This window comes from Diachasmimorpha longicaudata, unplaced genomic scaffold (assembly GCF_034640455.1).
Source record: "Diachasmimorpha longicaudata isolate KC_UGA_2023 unplaced genomic scaffold, iyDiaLong2 ctg00000105.1, whole genome shotgun sequence".
Classification (NCBI taxonomy): Eukaryota; Metazoa; Arthropoda; class Insecta; order Hymenoptera; family Braconidae; genus Diachasmimorpha; species Diachasmimorpha longicaudata.
This window is the reverse complement of record NW_026973925.1, coordinates 47501-55000: the sequence shown is the minus strand read 5'-3', so window position 1 is coordinate 55000 and position 7500 is coordinate 47501. Positions and strand designations below refer to the sequence as shown.

At 58.9% G+C, this 7500-nt stretch overlaps 1 pseudogene; it reads right to left on the bottom strand.

The window, feature by feature from the left end:
- LOC135171791 (large subunit ribosomal RNA) overlaps positions 1-7500 on the bottom strand; it is a 13273-nt pseudogene that overhangs the window by 3674 nt on the left and 2099 nt on the right.

Sequence of the window (7500 nt, the reverse complement as noted above, 5' to 3'; positions counted from 1 at the left end):
GTGTCCAACAGTACCTCAGCAGTCTCACGCATTGTAAGTGTCGTGCCATTCGCGGTTCTAAGTGTGCTGAGTACCGTGCCTACACGTAATTTATCAGCCGCGTATTTATAATGGAAGCCCCAGGGATTCGCATTACTTTCGGTCGTTATGTAACCGCGCCAGCTATTTTCTTTAGTTGTCCTAAGTAGCCTGGTATACGATCGCAGGACTACACGATACCTACTCTGTTTAATTTTTCGCGCGTCAGGGTTAGTCTCCCTTCGGTAGCCGTTTCGGAGACGACTGACCAGTTTGCGTTTGCTGGTCAGCTCCTCGGTCCACCACGGATTCGCGCGACGGTAATGTCTGCGGCGCGGCATCGAATCTTGGCAGGCTTTGGTGAGTACGTCACCCAGTACTTCTGCCATTCTCTCAACATCCGCTGTAGAATCCAGCGGATGGTCCACGAGTTTCTCACGGGCCTCCTCATCGAGGGTCGCCTCGAACTTTTCCCAGTCGGCCCGACGAACGTTGAACCGCATGGTAGAGCCCTCGCCGACTCCCGAGTTATTGACGCGCTGTGAGGAACTGCGGATTGCTAAACGAAAGAAAACCGACGTGTGGTCACCGGTGGACCACTCGTCCTCCAACCTCCATGCACGTATGAATTTATACATGCCAGGGGTGGCCAGTGTGACGTCGATGAACGACGTACCTGCGGCACTCCTGAAGGTTGGGCCCTGCCTAGCATCATTCGCGACGCGGAGACCGAAAGACTCTATGAGCTCACCCAGGAGGACACCACGGTCAGTGGTCCTGGGGCTCCAAAGGGAGTGTTGGGCGTTCGAATCGGCCGCCACCAGAACGCGGCGACCCCTGAGACAGCTGAGAACCTTTTCAAGCTGCCTCAGGTGGATTTCTATGTCGTCCGAGTATTGAAAATAACTGGAGACGACGAAGAAGGATCCACCGGGGACGCGGGCTTCAGCACAAACGCAATGTGCATTACTTAATTGGGACACGTAAGCAATCTCCACGATGGAGTTGCACGCAACGACGGCCGCCCACGGTCGCTCCGTTGAGCTCGCGGCAATACGCATTCCGACTCCTAGGCCGCGGATGGCCCAGGTGTTCGCCTCACGAATGGCATACGGCTCTTGGAGCAACAATATGTCCAGACGCTCTTTGCGAATTAACTGGAAGACCTCCCCGGTTACTGCAATTGAGCGGGACATGTTCAATTGCAGTATTCTAACGTCGCGTTGCGCGCCCGGTCCCTCGATCGCAGGGGTCCGGGGAGGATGACCTATTGGAACGGGGGGTACCGGTGAGCCTCCGGTCGCGACGCGATGACTATCGATCCTACTTAGACTAACTTGGCACTCGCGAACCCTACCTAATAAATGAGTGGACTCACCGGTTGATGATCTTGAAGATCCCGGCGTTGGCTGGCTCGGATGCGCAGTCACTCCTTCGTCCTCTGCGACGTCCTCGTGGACAGCACGAAGGCTGGAACCTTTCCCTCGTCGGGAGGGCAGTACCCCGGCGCACGGCGGGCGACTACGAACCCTTGAGGGCACCACCCTCCTTGGGTCCCTCGATGTAGTCGCTGCTGGTGTTGTTCCTCTGGCATGCTGGGAAGCGATGCGCAGACTTCGCCGCACGACGGACGCATCATTGTGCCCCCCCGGAGATCCGATTGGGGGCAGCTTAGACTCCGGAATTGTTTTCAATAGATGCTCTGCCATGGTTAGAAGTGGACGAGACGGTCGCCGGCCGTGCCGAAAGGCAATAGCTGAAAGGCTGAAAAGTAAAAGAAAAAGAATGAATAAGAGGATTAAGGGTTAGATGGGGCGGTTCCCCGCGGCACCGAGCTGGGTAGCTCGGGACGCTGAGCACCGTCCCTGGGAGGGGGCCTTCCGGTTCCCGCCGAGCTGGGGAGCTCGGATCGGGGCCCGGTGGAGGCGCTGAAGGAGTGCTCCGCCTCGACTCCCCTCGAAAGAGGAGCAGAGAGGGAGCAGACCCACAGAAAGGGGGAACCCACCCATCCCACCCGACGACCCACCCCGCGAACCGTCCCTTTCCCGAGGGATACCCACCCACTCCCCCTGAGACCCAGCCCCACGTGTGGCGTCGCGTTTTCGCCGGCCTCCACCGTTGCGGGAGGTTCCAACTACTAGCGCGTGGCTGGAACTAGTTGCGAGAACCGCAATGTCCATGCCCTTCGCACTGCGAAGCAGCCAGTCCCCCCTCCCCCGCACCACCCCGCGAACCGTCCCTTTTCCGAGGGATACCCACCCACTCCCCCTGGCCCAACCCCCACGTGTGGCGTCGCGTTTTCGCCGGCCTCCACCGTTGCGGGAGGTTCCGACTACTAACGCGTGGCTGGAACCACTTGCGAGAACCGCAGTGTCCATGCCCTTCGCACTGCGAAGCAGCCTGTCCCCCCGAACCCCCACCCGCGCGTGGAATTCCCCGTCCACCAACCGATTCCGCCCTCCACCCCGTGGGACCACCCCTCCACCAGCCGATTTCGCCCTCGCGCGCGTCTCCCTAAGTCCGGCCCACCCACCGTGACCAAATCCGCGACCCTCCCCCTCCGAACCCCCCAGTAAGTAGGTCTCGCGCCCCTCCACCCGTCGATTTCGCCCTCCACCACGTGGACCCACCCCTCCACCACGTGGAACCACCCCTCCACCGGGCGATTTCGCCCTCCCTCGCGACCCAATTCGCGACCCCCACCCTCCGAAACCCCCCATGGGTACAGGGACTCACCCTGCACCCGCAACCCTCCTAGGTGTAATTATTGAGACCCCCCAAAAGGGGGATCCCAATCCTTACACCAAGTTCGACTCAGGGACCGCGGGGTCGTCACACCCCGTGTGTAAGGGCGGTTTTATCCGCCATTACACCCCCTGCGGGAAGTAGGTAGGGACAGCGAGAATCGTCGTTAATCCATTCATGCGCGTCACTAATTAGATGACGAGGCATTTGGCTATTTTTTTTTTTTTTTTTTTTTTTTTTTTTTTTTTTTAAGAAGGGGAAACCTTTTATAGGCACCTCAGCATCGAAGCTGAGGTAGTGTGGGAGTCACTGCGAACAGCATACCCACTAAAACCCCTTCTCTTACTCGCCGATGTTATTGGCGAGCGACGGCTTTATTTCCTGCTGCCGAATTTACGATGTTCTGCGAGGGGCAGGTACCCAAATGCAATGGGGGGAGAAGCGCGGATCAGCCCACCCCAACGCGTGCTCGTGGGGCCATAGAAGTCATTTGGCCCCACCGGGTCCAGTTGGTATGGGACCCCTGCAACACCCTTGTGGTGATGCCACTCAAGAGCCCCACAGGAACGCCCAGACAAGATCCCAATGACTCGGCGGACGCCCCACTCCAGACACCCCTCCATGAAAGGGTGCATGACGTCACAGTCACCGAGGAAGGTGGCAGATTAAGGGTGGCAGCAGCCAACTCCTTAACCTGCGAGGTGTTATATTTCGCAACCTTCCTCAGGTGACTGTCGTCGAGCGGGGGACCACCGGACACGATCTGAGCGTCCAGGATGAAGCCTCTCGAACCCGATTTGACCAGGAGGTCCGGTTTCCTCAAGCCCTCCACTGTGCGGAGATGAGGTTCTACAATTACCTCCATCTTCCGCGACCGCAGATGGTCGGCGAGGGTTTTACAGACGGCATCATGTCGCTTCACCCTGCCGCCGTGTGTACGGAAACAGGACTGAACGACATGAGCGGCCGTCTCAGTGCAATCACACCCTGCGCGGCACTTGATGTTGGCGTGCACGCGCCTCTCGCCGCGGGACGTACGGACTAGTGTGGGGAGGCAGTTGATGCGTGTGTGGTGGTATTGGACGTAGTCCCTTCCGGGCACGCCCGATACACCCGCACCAATCCACCTCGTTGAGGCAGATGTCCGCCCACACTCCCTCAGTTCCTTGCCATCGACAGAGGTGTATAGTCTGTCGGCCCAATGCTTGCCACGCAACTCGCGGCTATAGAGTCTCTCACCACAGGGGTTCAAGGCTCTATCGGTCCAACGGATGCGGTTTTGGACCCACTCCGACTCATGTGCAATCCTGACGGATTGAGACGAAGATTGCCTCATTGACATGAGCCGGTCTCGCATTAGGCCGGGGATGGACGTAAGGAATGAGGGAATGCCTAGACCGCCGTCTCTGCAGGCCGTGTGGAAGTAGGCCACCGGCACGTCCTTGGGAAATCGGAGCCATCTTCTGATCGCGGCTCTCACCTGAAGGTCGAGCGCGCGCAGGACCTTCAGCGTACAACCAGCCAGCACCAGGCGCTGGTAGTACCTGGGGATGAGGAAGCAGCGCAAGATGGTGAGGCGCTGCTGTGGCTTCAAGGGCGCTCGCGTAATGCGCTGTAGTTCCACCTCCACGGACGGGGAAACCCTCTTCAGGCCAGCTGGGCTAAGGTTCACACCGAGGTATCGCCATTCCTCGGTGGGGCCCAACTGCTTGACGGATGACCTGTCACGAAGCCTGAATTGAGGAGAGGTCAACACCTTGACCTTTTTCTCCCGACCTGATGGTACAATGGAGGTGGCAACGCATTTGGACGTGTTGAACGCGAGCCCCTGTTTACTGGCTGTGTCTTCCGCCGCGATCAGTGCCGCAGACATACCGGTGGTCGAAGAGGCCACCAAGCAGATGTCGTCCGCGTATGCTACGGCATTTATCAGATGGTCCGACTCCATCTGGTACCCGACGGACGATGGTATCGACCGCAGGATCCGACCGGTGACCAACGAGAAGATGATGGAACTCATAGGGTCACCCTGTCGCACCCCCCTCCTCACAACGATTCTCCCGGACTTCCCGCCCGGCACCTCCAAGATGGTTGTGGAGATGCGATACGTGGTTTCCACGTACCTCACGAGACTGTCAGGCACACCCGCCTCAGTGAGGGCCGATGTTATGGCCTCGTGGCTGACCGAGTCGAAGGCCTTGGCAACGTCGAGCGACACAATGTGAAGCTCCCGTCGCCGACTACGGGCGTGGTTGATGGCCGCCGCCAGAACTGCTATGTTCTCGGCGCAACCATCTTCCAAGCAACGTTGCCTTTCATCGACCAAATGTTCAGCCATCATGCGCTGTGCTAAGATCTTGTGCAGCTGACGCACAACCACTGAGGCGATGCTGATGGGCCTGAAGTCCGCAGGCGACATGCCATTCGCCTTCTTGGGCACGAAGACCGTCCTACTTACCAGGATGTCTTCGGGGAAGGAGCCGGTGTACAGGACCATGTTGTAGAGGAGGGCTCTGACAGCGATCGGGCACTGCTGCCACGCCCGCGGTGTGATCCCGTCGATGCCAGGTGCCGAGCCATTAGGGACTTCGACAGACTCCACCTCTTTAGCAGAGATGGGCTGCGCCAGTGCGTTCCTCTGTTGGTCATGAGGCAGACGCGGGTGTTGCTCCACCTGGATTGAAGGATGGCCGAATACTGGTTCCCAGAATTCGACCATCTCCCCCAGGGGAGGCACCGCTGCGTCCCTTTCCCCATCCAGAACCAACTCAGCAGCCCTGCTCATGTTGGCCCTAAATAGGGACTGCATCTTGGCGTATTCCCTACGCCGGATCTTCTGGCGGCTCGGCTCACCGCCCTCCTGATCTCTACGTCGTCTGCGAGGACGACGTCCTCGCCTAACTGGGGGTACCGCCACGGAACGAATCCAGTCAGCGATGCCACCAGACACGTCGTCACCCCCCAGCAGCCGCTCCCCGAGGCGAATCAAAGGATGACCCAAGCTCGCGTCATCCTTGGAGACTACACGCATGAGACGCCTAATGGCCTCAGCATACATGTCCCGGGGGTCAGAAGGCGGGAGCAACGCTCCCTCTCCCGAGGCGCTTGGCAGATCGGCGGCCGGGCTGCTCATCTGGGTGGTTTGGGTGCTAGGCGGGGAGGGTGGGGCAGGAGGGATGTCTTGGAGTGCTGCAATTGCCTGTTGGACTAGCAGGCGGTAACCAGCCGTCTTCCTGGCATACTTAATTCCATCAGAATTTCTTCCGGGGAAAAAGGGTGCCAGGAAGAGGTTGATAAACCGGACGGGATTCCCGGCTCTGTCACACCCGAAGTGTGCGACGTAGGCCTCCTCCGCAGCAGCCATCCTCAACTCCTCCTGTGACAGACCCTTGCGGGTGCGATCGACGTCGACCTCGGCATTCACAGTGTCCGGATGTTTGGACCTCCTGTGAACTCCGAGGCCGATGCGGGTACCAAAGGCCTGAGCGCAATCGGGGCACACGAACCCCCCCTGGGCAGCAGGTGGTGCGGCATCCGACGCGGCAGGACCAGGTACAGGTCGCTGCCCCGCCGGAGGCGCTGCGGGACGGTGCGTGCGCCTGTGATTTGCCAACCCCCTCGACGTACTGAACGTGCGAGGAGGCTGACAAATGTGGCAGGTGTTCCCCGCAGATGTTGTTGCGGGGTTTTGAGCTTCGAGCTCGCGAGGGGTGGACGGTTCCGAAGAACTCCCCTCAGGAATAGCTTGGCCGGGCCTCCGAGGCATAACCCGGCGGCTGGGGAATGGCCCCAGTGATTCTTCAGAATTTCTAGGTGCAAGCTATTGACGACTGCCGGGCTGCAAACCCGACAGCCGTTGAGGCAAATATGCCCCTGTCCCCCCGACTTTTCCACCAGGGCTCAAGAAAATCTCGAAAAGCCGGTTGGTCACTTGCCTGGTTTGCAGGCTTTCCGAGCCCCGTGCCCGATGGTCTGGGCAACATAGCCTCCCCCGTTAGCTACCAGTCGAAACAAGCGACTGACACCCGGCGGCCACCACGTGGAGGTGGGGGCAGGCACTTGGCGAGCGAGATGGCATTCGTCGCCTTTGGGAAATGAGTAACTAAGGCCCTTAAGAGAGTCATAGTTACTCCCGCCGTTTACCCGCGCTTTTTTGAATTTCTTCACGTTGACATTCAGAGCACTGGGCAGAAATCACATTGCGTCATCACCCGCTAGGGCCATCGCAATGCTTTGTTTTAATTAGACAGTCGGATTCTCCTAGTCCGTGCCAGTTCTGAGCTGAGCGTTGAATGGCGGCCGAAGAGAACGACTACGACACGGTGAAGTATCACAGAAGCCTCGCAGCAAGGAAGATCCGTGGGAGGCCAAGGCACGGGACCGAGCTCGGATTCTGAAACATTACTGATCCATTCACCTCGCCCAGGCCCGGCACGTTAGCCAAACCCACTTCCCGACCAAGCCCGACACGCCCCGCTCCTCAGAGCCAATCCTTATTCCGAAGTTACGGATCCAATTTGCCGACTTCCCTTACCTACATTAATCTCTCGACTAGAGGCTCTTTACCTTGGAGACCTGCTGCGGATATGGGTACGAACCGGCGCGACACCTCCACGTGGCCCTCTCCTGGATTTTCAAGGTCCGAGGGGAAGATCCAGACACCGCCGCAACTGCGGTGCTCTTCGCGTTCCAAACCCTATCTCCTTGCTAAAAGTTTCCAGGGAACTCGAACGCTTA